The 18,344-nt window shown below is 47.2% G+C and overlaps 1 protein-coding gene across 1 annotated transcript in view; it reads left to right on the top strand.

The window, feature by feature from the left end:
• LOC144682737 (microtubule-associated tumor suppressor candidate 2-like) overlaps window positions 1-18,344 on the top strand; it is a 563,465-nt gene that overhangs the window by 207,107 nt on the left and 338,014 nt on the right. The window lies entirely within an intron of this gene.

Genomic DNA, 18,344 nt, shown 5'->3' with positions numbered 1-18,344 from the left:
TCACTCTCAACTCACACACTCACAAACCCATCACACATCCACACGGCACCTCACTCACTGCCAGTTCAAAGGACATCACCATTCACTCTCTCACACACACACCTTCATTGTCCTCATCCCATCCCATCAGCATTCACGCATGCCAGGCATACTTATGATCTGGGCTGGCAAATATCCTGCTTACACTCTCTCCATCTCTATTCATGCAGGTCAAGCTGGCACACAACAAGAGGGAGAGGTTGCAGACCGGTGGAGTCCTCACTCATTTTGAAAACAGAGCCATCCAGCTGGCCGGTGAGGATCTGCATTGTTCCTGTGCTGACAGTGAGGTTGGCGGTGCTCTACCAAGTGAGGGTCCAGCAGTGCAACAACCATCAGACAGCCATGCCATGAGTGACCGCTGCTATGCACTAATTATCTCCTTTTGCTTTCTCAGGTACATCTGGAAAACAGCCGACAGAGTCCATGACCCAGGGCGTCCAGGCAAGCATCAAAGACATCTCTGAAGAGGAATCTGAAGGCACCCTCCTTGAAGTCCTGTCACAGCGCTAACCCACACCCTCCACCAGTGCAGAGACACACACCTCAGCAGAACCTCACTTTACAGTACCCTCGGACTAACAATCTGGTAAGCACATCACACTGAATGATTCACAGCAGGTGGCGGCAGGGACTTCCCAGATGTATGGCAATTGGAAGATTGCTGGAGGCTAGAAATTTGTTGAGTCTGAATCAGAGACGAGCCTCTGGACTCGGTCATGTAACAGTTGCTGAAGCTGCAAACTCGGGAACATCAGGAAAGGATGTCCGAGGTTGCAAGGCACGATGGAGGAGTCAGTCCGTCTTCAGACTGAAGTGATAACGCTGGCAAGCCAATGCACCGAGGTCAACACTGGTAGGATGGCAGCCGCCATAGAGACCTTGGTCCAGGATGTCACACCTGCACTGCTGCGTGGGCTGAACTCCATCGCTGAGGCCATAGTTGGTCGCCAACAGTGTGTACGCTAGAGGGGTGCAGGGCAGCCTGATCTCACTCCCACTACCCCTTCTCCTCAAGAAGTCAACCTGGGGCCCTCGGGCACCCATAGGAAGAAGGATCAGCAGGTGCACACTCCGGGGCCATACACTCAGGTGACCCCGAGAGTGATTGGCCCATCTGAATCCCCTCTCCCTGTGACCTTAGCAGCTCCAACTCCACAGGATGAGGAGGGTGCCACCGCCACACAGCAGGACTCCGAAAGCAGGCCAAGGCCCTCCAAGTCTTGGCCCTCCAGAGGACGCCTGCCAAACTTATCACAGATAGGGTGTTGCAGTTAGCAGGCTGCCTCCACCTCCGCTGGGGAGCACTAAGATGTAGCGGCAGGGTTAGGAAAGTTAAGAAGAATTAGTTGCAAGCCTGGGCATGGGTGTTAAACAGTTGTACATACTGTTCACTATTGTCAATAAACTCCTAAGAATGCCTCCCTGCCTATGGCTCCTCGTTCTGATGAGCAGTGTTCTTGTCACTTAGATGTGAAACCTTTCTGCACAGGATAAAGGCAGGTGTCTCGGTCCAGGGCCTCTTCCCTGTGCCCTGTGCAGCCTTGAAACCAAAATGATGGTCCGGCCTCACATTCCCTGGAAACATTACTGATGCCTGCACCTCGGCGATGCTGGTCATTGCTGCCAGAATGTTGTGGGCAGGCACCACAGAATTCTCTTATTCTCTTTGTGTGCTCTCAGCACCTTCAAGGTGAGGCTGGCCTCCATCACTTCAGCATCTGTAACCACTAATCCTGTGCTCCTGAAGGGCTCAGGCGCTGAAGGCGGACAAAGGATCAGATGCTTCTAAAGTTTCGTGGCTGTGTCTTTATGAAATGACCCTGATCACAGAGTGCAAGCAAGCTGCCCTCAGCCAGACAGGAGTCAGACATTCTCAGAGGCTATGTGAAGATCTATGGAGTGTCCTCACTGTGTGTTGTCATCATCCTCCTGCAATTGAGTGACTATTAGGGTCTCCACTGTGTCTCCATGACAGGAGCATTCTCAGAGAGGGTACTCGCGCTGCCAGAAGCCAGACTGGAGTCAAATGTTCATAGGTGCAATGTGAGGATCTATGGGGTAACCTCACTGCATGTCGTCATCATCCTCCACAAATCTAGCAGCTATGAGGGCCTTCCGAGCCCGCCTTCCTCGTCTAGCCAGTATGAAGGCCTCATCCCCGTCATTGGCGTCTCCGAGGACCTCCTCGGCCTTATCCGCATCGCGTCCTCCTCATCAGAGGAGACCTCCAGCTCCTCCATCTCCTCCTCAGCCAGCTCGCCTCCCCATTGCAGAGCCAGGTTGTAAAGGGCGCTGATGTGTGACACCCTCTGCGGACTGTATTGCAGGTCTCCACCAGACTGGTCCAGGCACCGGAACTTCATTTTCAGCATTCCGACGGTCTGCTTCACCAAGTTGTGAGCTACAGCATGAGCTTCATGATACCATTGTTCTGCTGCAGTCTGAGGCCGCCTATCAGCCATGACCTCCGCAGGTAGCCCTTGTCCCTGAAGAGCCATCCCTGCAGCTTCTGTGGATCCTGGAATACTTCAGGGATCTGTGACCCCGACTGAGGATGTACAAGTTGTGCACACTGTCTAGAAACCATGCGCAGACCTGCAGGATGCATTTGTGGTTGTCGCACACCAGCTGCACATTCAGCGAATGGAATCCCTTGCAGTTGATGTAGGGATGCCGACGTGTTGCACCACGTGTTGAGATGGAGATCTGAGTGCCACGTGAGTGCAGTCGATCGTACCCTGAACCTGTGGGAAACCTGAGATCTGGACGAATCCAATCACTCTTGCATCCTGGCTGTCCTGGTCTGGGGCGAAATGCACAAAGTTGTGTGCCCTCCTGAAGATGGCATCCATCACCCCATGGATGCATTTGTGGGTGGAGGCTTGAGAGATCCCACAGAGGTGACCTGTGGAGCCCTGAAAGGAACTGGCTTAGAAATTGAGTGCCGCGCTCACTTTCACGGCCACTGGCCGTGGATACCCTCCATGTCTGTGTGGCGCAATGTCCTGCAATAAGTGGCAGATATGAGCAACAGTTCCCTAGACATGTGCAGTCTTCGGCGACACTGGCTGTTGGTCATCTGCAGGAATGACAGGCGGTGTCTATAGACCCTGGGTGTCGCTAGGCGTCGACCAGCCACGGCTCGCTCTGGCTCTTCGGCGGCGTGCGTGGGAGCCCCAGCTGCCACTTCTTCCTGAGGTTGCTGCTCCTGCCTCTGCGCAGCCAGGAGCCTCAGTCATTATTTTCTCCATCATCTTCGCTCTATGTAGATCATCAGGCATAAAGCTAGTTCACTAGACTCCATAATCCTGATGTAGTCCTTCTGCAGGATGGAAGAGAAAGACACGTGGGTTAGCATAGGTGTACTAAGAACCTATCCTGGTTAAGTGTGAAGGCCTCTTGACGCTTCCCGGAGAGCGCTGGACACCACTTGGATGGCCAGAGATTAGTGCGCTGCATGGCTGCCCGAAACCCCACCACCTCCGCCCAGCCCACCCCACCGATTGGCAGCAGATTTGCCCATTAGACTGCATGCTGTGCTGTCAGCTCAGGCACTGGCATTCTCCTAACCCACGCATGGCTGCCCTGTTAGCTTGAACCATCAGGGAGACTGGTCCAAACCCGAATGGTGACATTGCAAGGGGCTGTGAGCACCTCTCGCAGTAACTGATCCATGGCCAGTTTTAGCAAGGAGATTGTACAACGTGTGCAGTCATCCAAATGTTCTGCTGTCCACTAAAATGCTCATGACTTTGCAGTCTTTGCCGGGGTTGTGGAGGGGGGGTGAAAAGCTTTGGAGCATTTGGTGGCACTTTGATGCCTCTGCATTGCTTAAGTGGACAAATAAGCTAGAAGCCTGTCATGTCAGTGTGACTGCGCCTGAACTGTCTGCATTGCAGAGGAATGGTTACTTTGTACAGGTTTCCCTAATGCATGGCCACTTCCCTCACACACCCTACCCCCCACCCCAAATGCTTGTGCACTATTTTCAATGGCAGGCCCTTACCCCCGCACCCCCCCAAGTGGCCTCAACGGCAGGGCTGCCCTTAACCCCGACCCCCCAGCGCCCCTCAAGCTTAAAGTTGGACAGGCGACCCTGGCGAGCGCTGCACAATATTGCTGTGGACTCACCTCCGAGTTCCCTCAAAGTGCTGGCCACCAAGTGTATGTCACTTATGTGCTGTTGTGAAACATTTTGGCGTGTTTTCCCACTGACGTGGATGGACAAACCAGCGGGGCCGGGGGACGATTCCGGCGGGCAGGCCTAATAACGAAATGCTTATGTATTACAATGAGGTTCCCAATGTCCAATGGCAGGAAACGTGGCCTGCCGTTGGCAGGCTGAGCTGACGATCGCAAACTGGTTTCATGCTGTCGTAAAACCGATCACGCCATATTGTCCACTTGTCCACCGAACACGCACAGCGCCGGCAGGCATGGAAAATTCCACCCTATTTCTCTGTAGAGGTGAGACAATAAATGTTAGTTACCTGGATTTTAAGAAGTATTTAGCCCTGCCCCATGTAAAAGTTTCAGTTGCATGAGATAGCCAGATGGAAATGTATTGAAAAGCAAAATACCTGTACTGCGAATGTTGGAAATTTGAAACAGAGTTAATGTTTCAGAACAAAAGGTCATTGACCTGAAATATTAACTTTGTAACTCTCTCTGCAGATGCTGCCTGGTCTGCTGAGTATTTTCAGCATTTCTGGTGTTGGTAACGTATTAAAGTGAATTTTTTTTTCAAATGGTTCGAAGTAGCAAATAAAAAGCCTTCGGACAGGGAGTCAGTTGTTAGTCATATACCAGAGGGATCAGTTACACTGGAGTCAATTCAAAGGTGTCTAATTTTGCAGACAATATCAAGATGGGAGAAATGCCAGATAATGAGAACCAGTGTACACAAATTCAGGAGAAATTGGAGATGGTGAGTTTGTATGCAACAAGTGGCAGATTAAATAAATTGAAGGAAAATCTAAAATGGTGAGATGACCGAAAGAATGTGGATGTGACAATGTACTCGAGCAGGAGAGAGGCCATGGGACTATTAGTGCACAGGTTAACATGAGCCCAGTGTTTCTAGAGAATAAAGAAGGCAAATAAATTGTTGGGTTTCATAGCAATTGTCAGGATACTTAAGATTGCACAGGGCTTTGGCATGAACATGGGTGGAACTTCCGATCAACAAACTCATGGGCAAATACTTATCACAGGTGTCGTCACATTTATTTTGTTTTATTGCCTATGTTAACAAGAATGCTGGCCAAGCATGTTAACCTTTCGTATGTAAACTTCCTAGATCAGAAGTTCCTATCCTTCTGTCTGGAATATTGTGTAGACTTGGTCCCCTATTCTATCTTTGTTTTTTTTCAAAAGCCATTTTCAGGTTATTAAAATCAGGTTACTCGCAGATGATGGACTAGACACTCTTCCTAAAAACGCTAATGTTTTTATGAGGAACCATATTGGGCTATGTTATTAAAACTGCACAAGGTTACCATTTTTTAATATATCAAGGAATATTTCTAATGAAAGAAAATAAAAATAACCAATTAAGTTCTAGGGCACTACCCAATTGTACTGCATGGTTCATGGGAAGATTTTATCTTCGCCGATATGCAAATAAGTCTCAGTGAAAACCTGAGAAAAAATTCACTTCAGAAACCATGCACAATTTTGGCACATCTTGTGTATAGTTTGCCAATTGTGCCTAAAGTAGAATTTTTACTCCATCTTTGACTTTACGGTATGAACCCGGCATATTCTATTGGATGTCTGCACTGTATTTCAGTGCTCATTATTTTCCCTTCTTGACATGCCACCTCGCCTCCTCTCTCTTTTAGTCTCTCATGGGGCTCGGCTAAGTGTGGTTAAAAACAACTAATTTCATTGACTTGATCACACAACAAAAATTGATCAGAAAGACTCTTAAAAATTAGCATTTACTTAGCAAGCCAAAAGTCACATATTAAATAATGCTTAAACGCATTTCCCTGATCCCTACATATTGGAGGAACAAAATATAATGCTCTAAACAAAATTAATAGAAATTCCAATACATTTTAGAGGCACAGCAATAAACCTCGGGCTTATTTACAAAAACCGAACAAAAGGACATTCTTTGGGCCAGAGTTTTTTTTTAAATACGCGGGCCAGGATTTTATGGCCCCTCCCACCCGGCGGGGTATAATGGTCCCGCCGAATTGGATGGAGATTTAAATGGCTCGCTGCATCCGCCAGTGGGAGACACGCCACGGCAGGGCCATAAAATCCTGGCCTAGCTATTCATAGCCCTAAACTTAAAAAATTGTCAAACTAACTAGCAGCTCCTAAAACAGTTTCAGCAAAAGGGCTTACTGCTATTGAAGAGCTCCTCTTTATGCATCAGATCCATAAGAGCATATGATCATAAGAAATAGGAACAGGAGTAGGCCATTCAGCCCCTCGATCCTGCTCCACCAGTCAATAAGACCATGGCTGATTTGATGTGGCCTTAACTCCACTTTCCTGCCTGTCCTCCATGATCCTTGACCTCCCTGTTAATCAATAATCTACCTAACTCAGCCGTGAATATATTCAATGACCCAGCCACCACTGCTTGTGGGGGAAGAGAATTCCAAAGACTAACGACCCCCTGAGAGAAGAATTTCCTCCTCATCTCCAACTTAAATGGGAGACCCCTTTATTGAAACTGTGCCGCCTTGTTCTACCCAAAAGGAGCACATTTTGTACAGATCTCCCCTTACTTGAGTGATGGTACTTTTCCTCCTTAACAGTTTGCTGCTCTTATTTTCATGGGTTTTTGTTTTCAGATGCACATGAATGCTCATGAATGAAAGAGATTTAACTCCACCAACCATCCAGAGCATGTTACAAATTATTACAAATATTCAAACGGAGAGTTTCACTTACCTTGTTAGTGTCTCAAGTCTAAGAAAACTTGTTAATATTTTCTTATAGAGAGAGCTACAGCCCCATAAATATTATCATGTAAACAATTCAATGCAATAAGTAAAAAAGACACCAATTGCAGAGAGAGCAATCCAAAATATGAAAAAAACCACAGATGCTGCAAATCTGGAAGCAATTGGCAAGTCAAGTGGGATCAGATGAAAAATATAACATTTCATATATAGATCCCATTGAAATCCAACCCATTCTGATGAAGGGATATGCCTGAAATGTTACAATTTTCCTTTCTTTACAGATGCTGCCTGATTTGATGAGTATTTTCAACATTTTCTGTGGCTGGAATTTTCTGGCCATTTTGGCTTCGGGCGTCATGGTGGGCGGGGTGGCGGAAATAATGGCGAGTAGGCCAAAAATCGGTTTCACACCGGCGTGAAAGCACAGCGGGATCATCCGATGGTGTACGCCATGGCAGAACACCAATCCCGCTGGAGGCCGGCGTGAACCTGCTTTGAATCCCACTAATGGGATGCAAAGTAAGGCCCGACCAGAATCGTCCCCCATGCCAGATTTACCGCAACGTTGACGGGAAAACACGTCGGCCCAGAACACGCCGGGACAAACGTGACGTGCAGAAGTCAGGACCTACCGTTAGGGCCTCGCACAGGTCGCGGACATCCGAGGAGCAGTAGATGCTGGAGCCCTACAGCTTCGGACTCTGGAGGAACACATGCATCGCATGCTGGGTAGATTCTCAAGGACGCGAAGCAGCTTCCTAGATGTCTGGGCCCTGCTTTGGGACATCACGGGCTTGGCCATAGGCTGCTACAGATGATCAACGAGGGTGGGGTGGTGGCGGAGGAGACGGTCTAGCTGTGAGTGGAGAGGAAAGTGTACTGGGGGCTGTGGTGGGGTGGGAGAGGAAGATCTAGGTTTGACTGGGAGAGGAAGGTGTACTGGATGGGCGGGGGAGTGGTGAGGTTGGGAGGGGGGAACGAAGGTGTCAGTGGGGTGAAGTTGAAGGGGGGGGTCAAAGGTGTCGGGCGGTGAGATGGGAAGGGGGGAGGAGAGAGAACGTTAGGAGGAGGGTGTAAGGGAAGGCATTTGGAGGCAAGAAGGAGCTTGGAGGGTGGAAGGAGCCCGGGGGAGGAAGGTGTCCGGGGACAAAAAAGGAGTTCAGAGGGAGGAAAGGAGTCCGGGGGGAGGGGGATAGTGTCTGGGTGGGGAGAAGATGTCCAGGGGGAAAAGGAGTTTGGTTGGGGGGGGGAAGGTATCCGGGGGAGGAAGGAGTAAAGGTGGAGGAGGGAGTAAGGGTGGAGGAAGGAGTACACGGCTGGGGATGTCCAAGTCATTGTGCACGGGAGAGGCCTGTGGAGTCAATGACTGCCTCTTGGGGAGTGGTGGGTGTGGTAGGAGGGAATGGTGAGTAAGAGAGGGGGCAAACCGAGCTGGAAGGGTGGGAGGATGAGGATGCATCTGTAGCAGTAGAAGGGACGGTGAGGGTGGTTAGTGGGGACTCAGAGGCAGACACGGACCCGTGCCTCATGGGATTCTCAGGAAGGTTGGGAATGGGCACATTCATCTGGACATCCTGGAAAGAAAAGGGTTCAGGTTGGTAGGTGACAGTGGGGAGGTGGAAGGTGATGCCAGGGGGTTCAACAGTGATGGGGGAAAGGGCATTGGTGACTGAGGGAGAGGAAAGGATGGGGGAGCTGATGAGAAACTTCACCACCACCATGGCTGTCAAAATTGAAAGTGAAAGGAGCCTTGTGTTGGACAGGCACAAAGGCTGCATGGGAGTGTAATCTGTGGGTGGGTGGAGATGCACGCCAGCTCAGATGGACAACTGAAAGAGAACCCCAGCAGGCAGCATTGAAAATTAACCGGACAGTGAGATGAGAGTAATGGATGAAGGCTCCGTGTGCATGGGAGAATGCTTGCACGAGGCTCCAAAAGGTCCTGCCGCATACACACTTCTCCCTCTGGAATCACTTGAGGTCTGCTTGCGTGAACTGCTAGTCGGTGGAGGGGGATGCACTCGTGAAGCCTGTAAATGATGCTGAAAGACGCCGTTACACATTATTCAGTGATAGTGAATATATTTTCAGATTATAAAATGATGAAATGTGTTCACCCGTACAATCACTTGTGATCAGAGTTTCCTAACTTTTCCAGGCCTACCACATCTTCTAGGCGCTGCCCTGACATCCGCAGCAGGGGTGGAGACAGTCTGTGCAATGGTTGGCTTTGTTGCCTCTGATGATGTTGGTGTGCGTCCTCTGGAGAGCTGAGGCCTTGGGGGCCCCGGCTTGCTTTGGCTGCCCTCCTGTGGGCCAGCTGCAGTACCCTGTAGTAACAGGGTACTACTCTGCAGTAACAGAGGACGAGGTTGGAGGGGTCACAGGCAAAGGGAACTCAGAGGGACAGGATAGCAACTGAGATGGATGACCCAGGGGTGTCCAGCTGCCGCTCCTCCTCCCTTCGGGTGCCCAAGGACCCCAGCCTGATCTTGACAGGAAGGAATACCTGGAGGGACATCAAGGTGCCCCCTTTCCCTCTTGCGTTGCCCCTGTAGGAACTCACCCATGGCTACCACAGTGGAGTGCAGGTCTGTGCACATTTCCGTTTTCTGCTGGGCCATGGTCTCCATGGCGTCCATCATCCTTCCCATGGAGATCTCCTTACGCGTACATGTGGGCACCACTTCGTCAAAGAGCAGGTGGATGCACTGCCCTGACTTGCGTGCCACTCTGTTGAGCGCTTCTAACAGCTCTGCGTGATGTTCCCCCGACTTCTGCTGACTCTCCACTATGAGTTGGAAGGCCAAATCCAGAGGCTCATCATCTGACTTAGACCTCACAGATGCCTCTCCCCTTGCAGTCCTCCAAGTGCTGGGGAGCTCGACTGAACCTGCCTCCTCCTGCTGTGGACACGTGTCCGTGCAGTGACCACCAGATTGTGAACCTGAGCCTGCTCTAGGTCTAGGTCCTACTGAGGTGTGTGTCTCTGCGCTGGTGGAAGGTGTGGGTAAGCGCTGTGATGGGTCTTCCAGGCTGCTCATTTCCTGCTTTTCAATGGAGGAGGTGTCCTCTTGTCCGGGGGTGAGGACTGGCTGGCTGAGGGTGTTGGTCGCTTGGCAGAGCTCCCTGTGAACTAAAGTAGAGATAATTAGTGAATGGCAGCAGAGTCAAAAGCAAGAGAGAGAGTAACTCTCAGTTGCGTTGAGAGAGGGATGATGTGGTGCAAGATCTTCACGTGGGTGTTCACTAATGACCTCAATGTCGCCGCGGGCAAGGTCCACGTCCTCACCAGTCAGCGCAATGGCACCCTTCTCAAAGTGAGTGAGGGGCCTAATGTGGGCCACTCCACCCCAGGTCTGGGATCTCTCCCTGCTGTTGTGAGCCAGCTTCACCTGCTTGAAAACAGATGGAGAGAGTGTGAGCAGGATGCATGGCACTGCGTGGAATGTTATTTGGTGAGCAGAGCCATGGAGGTGATGAGGACGCAAGCTCCATAGGATATGAGCCTGATGGAGATGTGAGGATGTGTGTGAGAGTTAGTGGTGTTGTCTCCTGAAGCATGAGATCCCTGTGGATGTGTGATGGTTTGTGAGTGTGAGTTGAGAGTGATGAGGTTGTTGACTTACCCTGGTGGAATGGATGAGAGCATTCATCCTCTTCCTGCACTGGATGGCTGACCTCCTCTGTGCTCCAGTGGTGCTGACTGCCACTGCCACTGCCTCCCATGCTGGATTGGTGACTCTGGTGGCCCTCCTGCAGCCGGAGTGGGGGTAGAGGACATCGCGGCGGCCTTCCAACGCATCCAGCAGGTGCCCCAGAGAGGAGTCACTAAATTTGGAGGCTTCCATCTTCCTTCCTTTCGGGGCCATCTGTCGCCTGGAGCAGTCCTGGTCTGAAGACATGAAGTGCACTTTAAATATGGCATCCAGAGCGAGGAAGTGCTGAGGTTTTGGTGTGGTGGGCAAATCTGAGCCCACCCACCAGTGATCCGGTTGTTTCCCATGAATGCGTTATTAATGAGGCGGGACACATCAGGAATGGGATGAAATGGCGCAAAAACCCACCAATACAGCCGGCGAGTAAAATATCCACTTTCCCTCCCGCTATTGCACTTTGTGCAAATCTGTGGCGAATCCGCCCTATGCTTTTTTAACCAATTAGAAATTCTTAATTTAAGAGTATTTAATTATTTATTTGTTAGTATGTCTAGCGAAATAATGATTGGATACAGTAAATTCTTAATCCACATTTTGTCAACTCTTTGTGGAATGGTTTTAAAAAAATGTTCTAATTTTTGGACCTATTGAAGCCTAAACTCAGGTCTATTGGATTTCACTGATGTCTGACAAAAAAAAACCATAGGAAGGAATAAAAAAAACCAAAAATTACAAATGCTGGAAATCTGAAATAAAAGCTTAAAGTTCAGATTACTGTCAGAACTATAAATTTGTCTTTCTGTCAGATATTTGGAAATTGCATGGTGCTGGCCTGTTAGCACAGGAAATAATCCCTGTGTCTGAATATGGAGGTGGAGAATTGTAAGAGACTTTTCCTCTGTCTCTTATCTAAATGTTCAGGGCAAACTCTGTCCATGTTGAGTCGCTCACCCAATGGAACAATGCAATTTTGAGCCCACTTCTTCACCAGCAAATGCCCTCAGATAAGTCTCTGTGTGAAGTGGGGGGGGGAGCGGGTGGAAGAACGACCGGAAAAGGATGACTGAGGCTGGCAGTGACCAATGAAGTACCATGGAACAGGGAGGAGATTTCTTGTTTCCACTGGTTCCACAGAAATTTAAAAAGAAATGCCTTTACCTAACTTTAAGGAGGCAGCCATTGGCTAGGCTCCCTCCATGTCCCAAATTTCTAAATGGAATAGGACCAAGACTCAGGCAATCTAATTTCTTGTAAAACTTCTTAAGCAAGCATTAGGTCTCTCACTCGTATATTCATGTAATTAATTTAACCCCAACTTATATCACGTTTGGAGCATTAACCAGTATTCCTTGTAATGTTGGATCACAGATGCCAGGAGTCATTGCTGTCCTGTATAAGTGACAATGTTAATCCAAGCCATTTGTATTTCTATGAGGTTAGAATGAGAGAGATTTATTCAGGGTGGGGGTTAAATTTTGATTTAATTCTCCAGGAAAAGGCAAAAGGTGTTTTGCACTTAAAGATATGCTAAGGCAATCGCGTATCTGAGGACTGCATCAGACAAACAGGAAGAGGATGACTGAGGCTGGCAGTGACCAATGAAGTACCATGGAACAGGGAGGAGATTTCTTGTTTCCACTGGTTCCACAGAAATTTAAAAAGAAATGCCTTTACCTAACTTTATGGCGGTAGCCACTGGCTTTCTATGGATGTACGCCTTAGTCAATCTCCACATGGTACTCATTGAGCATAATATTTGCTTCAATGATAGAACGATTGGATTCCCCTGTATTATTGGAAAAAAACCTCTTCGGCCCCAACTAGGAAGGCAAAATTCTCTGAGAATTAACATTACTGCTTTTAAATGTAGTTCTAGCCATCATTCTCACCCATCTTCCCCTAACACCGCAGAAAATACCAAAGTCTCCTTTCTCCTTGGAAAAATCATAAAATGCACGAGAAATGTTCCATCTATGCAGAAATGCCCCTTGAGTTACCTGGTCTCCATGTAGCCATATATATTTTGCTGCTGTAAAGCACTTAAAATCTGTGGTAGGAATTTAACATGCAATCGATGAGCCTTCAGCTTTAGCCTTATGAAAACCCAGCAGAATTAGGAACATTAAAAAATAATTATCTCAATACTTTTCAAACCATCACACAGGAATTCAATTTCATTTGGTCAAACGATGCTTTATGAGGTACTTGGTCCTATGAGATGTACAGTCACTACCAACTAAAGATAACAGGCACAAAGTGAAGGATGACTCTGTAATCTTTCTGAAGGCTGGTCGAGAAAGCACTTAGTAACATGAGATCAAATACAAACCATTTCAGCTGCTTTATTTCACAGCAAATGAACATCTAAAAAAATAGTTATGATCCATGTACTCAGTACACACTATAGACTCACTTGGGACAACCAGTAAAACTTGTTTTTATTTAATAAAAAAAACAAACATCATGCTTCCTCAGATTAGTTTTGCATGGCATAAAATAACCTCCAACACACTCTTATGCCTCCTGAACCTGGTGAAAACTCACCTTCGCACCTTTTTGTTTTAAAAGAAACTGACTCCTTTTATCTCTCTTGGTTCATAACCCAAAGAGAGTCTATGTTAGGAAAACCCTGCTGAATGCCCGGGACCAAGGATTTCCCAGCAGAATGGGTGTGAGATGTTTATCAATTTACAGAGAAAGGTGAACAAATTTTTCACTTTCTACAGACTTTGGGAACTGGGGCTTTCATGGCCTAATTCATTATGATTCAACTAGCTTTTGTTTCATTAGATTTCTTTTTAAATTTGGGTGAATATATCTTGCTTTGAAAGAGAACCACTTCATGGAGCTCTTTATTCCAAATCTTTTCTTTGGAAAAGTGATCAAAAATCCTGAAGCATAACATTAAAGTTTTAGGCAAGAAATTTGCAATTATTGGAGTTAGTGCTGACTTTAGGAAGTGCTGACTCAGTGAGTGCTGACCCAGGGAGTAATGATTCAGTGAATGCTGACTAGGCAATTCTGATTCAATATATAATAAGCAGTGATTAATGTGTCAGTGAATGAAGACTCAATGAATGCTGGTTGAGTGAATGAAGACTCAATGAATGCTGGTTGAGTGAATGACAACTCAACGACTGATGGTTCTATGTACCTTGACTCCATGGATGGTCATGCAGTGAATGTTGACTCAAGAAGCAGTGAGTCAGCGAATTAGTATTATTGGATGCTGACTCAGCTAATGTTGACTTTGTGAATGATGATTCATTGAAAGCTCATTCAGCAGATACTCAACGAATACAGACAGTGGACACTGACTCAGCAGGTTCTGATTCAGTGAATGTTGGCTCAGTGACACTCCCTAATTTATCTTCTGCCACAAGCACCCTGCACCCCACAAGGGAAACTTTAGAAAGCTTGAGGCAGTGTAAAGTGGCTGGAAACTTGGCACCATTTGTGGCTGGAAACTTGGCACCATTTGCCTCTGGCCATGGGTAAAAAGTGGTCCCTGGGTGTAAAACACTGGAATTTTGAATGCTAACTCAGTGAATTATATTTCAGTTGATGTTGACTCAATGAATAATGACACGGTCAATGTTAATTCAAGTTGTTGCTGACTCACTCAAAACATTCAAAAAGGAACTGAAAGGTTTCCTAATATAATCGGGAGTAGTGGTATATTGAAGCAAGGGGAAAAGGATGGTTAGTGTGTCACTTGATCTAAAGTGAGGTCGTCTTCCGTCTGCAGAAAGTCAAAGAGTCTTCCATCCCCGACGCCCATGACTATGTGATCATGGATTAGCTCGTCCTTTAGCGCCATGTATCTGCAAGAACTAGCTAGGTGATATAGGTCAGAGAGAAATAATTTAACTGATTCCTCAGGTTGTTGGGACCTTTGGTTGAAAAATGCTCACTCTATTTTGCTTCAGGCTAAACTAGGTGTCGAAGGCTTTGAGAATGGTGTCAAAGTGCTCAGTGGACTCCTCCACCCCCTGCCTCAGGAGAATGTTGCCTGCTACTGGGCCGACAGCATAGAGAAAGGAACTGACTTGATGCTTTTGCCCCTTTGTGTGAAGGCCCAATGCTGCTCGATGTCGGTGGAAATGCCATTTCCATAACTCCCACTTTTAGCCTCTCTGCAGACCCTCAAGACAGCTAAATGGGTGGGGTTGGGGCAGGGACTGCTCACCGGGTCATCGTTACCTCTGCCCAGTTTGCCTCCTCCTTCCGTCGGGTTGTAGGTACAAGCTGCTATCAAGTTTTTCTTCACTTTCTTGCTGTGGTTCCATCGATGGCACCAATGTATTTTTTACATTGATGTCTCCACTGCTGCCACCATGTTTTGGATGATCCCTCTGCTCCGTGGACTCTCGGCTTGATCCTTGGTTACATATGTGTGACCTATCATAGCAATAAATTTTTAAGTTATAAAAAAAGAGTAATTAATAGAAATGACTAGAGTGTCTGTGTGCCCAGTCTCAGGGTGCTCACTCACTCACCCTCACCCACTGTGTGGGTGTGCGTATGTGTTGGTGTGTGCTGGTGAGTGTGAATGAGAAACTTGAGACTGGGAATAAGGCAGACACACACTCATTCACTCTGTCAAACACACATGCACACAAACGCACACACAAACACTCTCACTCACTCACACACACACACACGCACACACACACAAGATAGGTACGGGTAATGCACAAGAGTGATTATTTGACTTTTGTATTCAATATGGTGTGATTTAATTTATAAATTTGATTTGGAATGTTTATTTTGTGGTGGGTTTTATTCTTGCACTGTGGCCAAGAATGCAAATGCTGGAGGGAGGTAAAGTCATAGAGTCATAGAAGTCTACAGCACAGAAAAAGGAACTTCGGCCTATCGAGTCTGCACCGGACAAACAAGTACCAAACTATTCTAATCCCATTTTCCAGCACTAGGTCCATAGCCTTGTATGCCATGGCATTGCAAGTGCACATCCAAATACTTCTTAAATGTTATGAGGGTTTCTGCCTCTACCACCCTTTCAGGCAGTGAGTTCCAGATTCCCACCACCCTCTGGGTGCACAAATTCTTCCTCTCATCCCCTCTAAACCTCCTGCCCCTTACCTTAAACCTATGCCCCCTAGCTATTGATCCCTCCACCAAGGGGAAAAGTTTCTTTCTGTCTACCCTATCTATGCCCCTCATAATTTTATACACCTCAATCATGTCCCCCCTCAATCTCCCCTGCTCCAGGGAAAATAACCCCAGTCTATCCAATCTCTCCTCGTACCTAAAACTCTCCAGCCCAGGTAACCTTCTGGTAAATCTCCTCTGCACTCTCTCTAGTGCAATCACATCCTTCCTATAATGCGGATTCCAGAACTGCACGCAAAACCCTAGCTGTTGCCTAACCAGCATTTTATACAGTTCGAGCATAACCTCCCTGCTCTTATATTCTATGTCTTGGCTAATAAAGGCAAGTATCCCATTTGCCTTCTTAACCACCTTATCTACCTGCCCTGCTACCTTAAGGGATCGGTGGACATGCACACCAAGGTCCCTCTGATTCTCGGTACTTCCCAGGGTCCTAACGTTCATTCTGTATTCCCGTGCCTTGTTTGTCCTGCCCAAGTGCATCACCTCACATTTATCCAGATTAAATTCCATTTGCCACTGATCAGGCCATCTGACCAGCCCGTCTATATCCTCCTGTAATCTAAGGCTATCCTCCTCATTATTTACCACCCCACCAATTTCCGTGTCATCCATGAACTTACTGATCAACCCTCCTACATTCAAGTCTAAATCATTTATATATACCACGAACAGCAAGGGACCCAACACCGATCCCTGTGAAACCCCATTGGACACAGGCATCCAGACACAAAAACACCCCTCAAACATCACCCTCTGCTTCCTGCCACTCAGCCAATTCTGGATCCAATTTGCCAAATTGCCTTGGATCCCATGGGTTCTTACCTTCGTTATCAGTCTCCCATGCGGGACCTTATCAAAAGCCTTGCTGAGGTCCAAGTAGACTATGTCAAATGCAATGCCCTCATCTACACACCTGGTCACCTCTTTGAAAAATCCAATCAAATTGGTCAGACATGACCTCCCCTTAACAAAACCATGCTGACTGTCCTTGATTAATCCCTGCCTCTCCAAGTGTTGATTAACTCTGTCCCTCAGATTTGGTTCCAATAGTTTCCGCACCACTGAGGTTAGACTGACTGGCCTGTAGATCTCTGGTTTATCCCTTCCTCCCTTCTTGAATAACGGTACCACATTTCTGTCCTCCAGTCCTCTGGTACCTCTCCTGTGGCCAGAGAGATATTGAAAATTATTGCCAGCACCCCTGCTATCTCCTCCTGGGCCTGGAGACTTATCTACTTTTAAGCCTTCTAAGACCACTTAGAACCTCCTCCCTTTCTATGCTAATTTTAAAAATTATATCACAGTCCTTCTGCCTGATTTCCATACCCACATTGTCCCTCTCACTTGTGAACACCGACACAAAGTATTCATTTAGAGCCTTACCTACGTCTTCCGGCTCCACACGCAATCACCACTATGGTCCTTAATGAGCGCTACTCTCTCCCTAGTTATCCTCTTACTCTTAATGTACTTGTAAAATAACTTTGGGTTTTCCTTTATTTTACCTGCCAATGTTTTTTAATGCCCCCTTTTTGCTCTCATAATTTCCTTTTTAAGATCCCCCTGCACATTATATATTCCTCTAGGGCTTCCGCTGTTTTGAGCTCTTGGTATCTGCCATAAGCCTCCCCTTTTCTCTTTATCCAATCCTGTAAATTCCTCGACATCCGGGGTTCCCTTGATTTGTCCCACCCTTTGTCTTTACCGGAATATGTTGGCCCTGTACTCTCCCTATTTCCTTCTTGAATGAGTCCCACTGCTCTGATGCAGATTTACCTAAAAGTAGCTGCTCCCAGTCCACTCTGGCCAAATCATATCTGATCTTATTAAAATCGGCCTTCCCCCAATTTGGAACGCTGATTTCTGGCCCATCCTTGTCCTTTTCCATAACAACCTTGAGTTTAATAGAGTTATGATCACCTTCTACAAAATGCCCCCCTACTGATACCTCTACCACTTGCCCAGCTTCATTCCCTAAAATTAAGTCCAGGACCACCCCCTCTCTTGTAGGACCTTCTACGTATTGGCTTAAAAAGCTCTCCTGGATGCATTTTAAGAATTCCGCTCTCTCTAAACCTATCGCACTATGACTAACCCAGTTAATGTTGGGGAAGTTGAAATTCCCCACTGTTACTACCCTATTATTTTTAAACTTCTCTGAAATTTGCCTATATACCTGCTCTTCTATTTCTTTCTGATTGTTTGAGGGCCTATAGTACACTCCCAGCAATGTGATTGCTCCTTTTTTGTTTTTCAGTTCTACCCATATGGCTTCATTTGAAGAGCCTTCTAAGATGTCATCCCTCCTTACTGCTGTAATTGATTCCTTGATCAATATTGTGATACCCCCTCCTCTTTTACCTCCTTCCCTCTCACCTGAAGACCCTATATCCTGGAATATTGAGCTGCCAATCCTGCCCCACTCTCAACCATGTCTCTGTGACAGCAATGACATCATACTTCCATGTGTTAATTTGTGCCCTCAACTAATCTGCCTTTTTCGTCAGACTCCTTACATTAAAATAAATATTATCCAACCTTGCCAAAGTCCCTTGTGTCTTAACTGGCCTATAATTTC

The sequence above is a fragment of the Cetorhinus maximus genome, chromosome 7, assembly GCF_964194155.1.
Source record: "Cetorhinus maximus chromosome 7, sCetMax3.hap1.1, whole genome shotgun sequence".
In the NCBI taxonomy this organism is placed as follows: domain Eukaryota; kingdom Metazoa; phylum Chordata; class Chondrichthyes; order Lamniformes; family Cetorhinidae; genus Cetorhinus; species Cetorhinus maximus.
The sequence above is the reverse complement of the archived record's forward strand: the minus strand, read 5'-3'. Positions and strand labels throughout refer to the sequence as shown.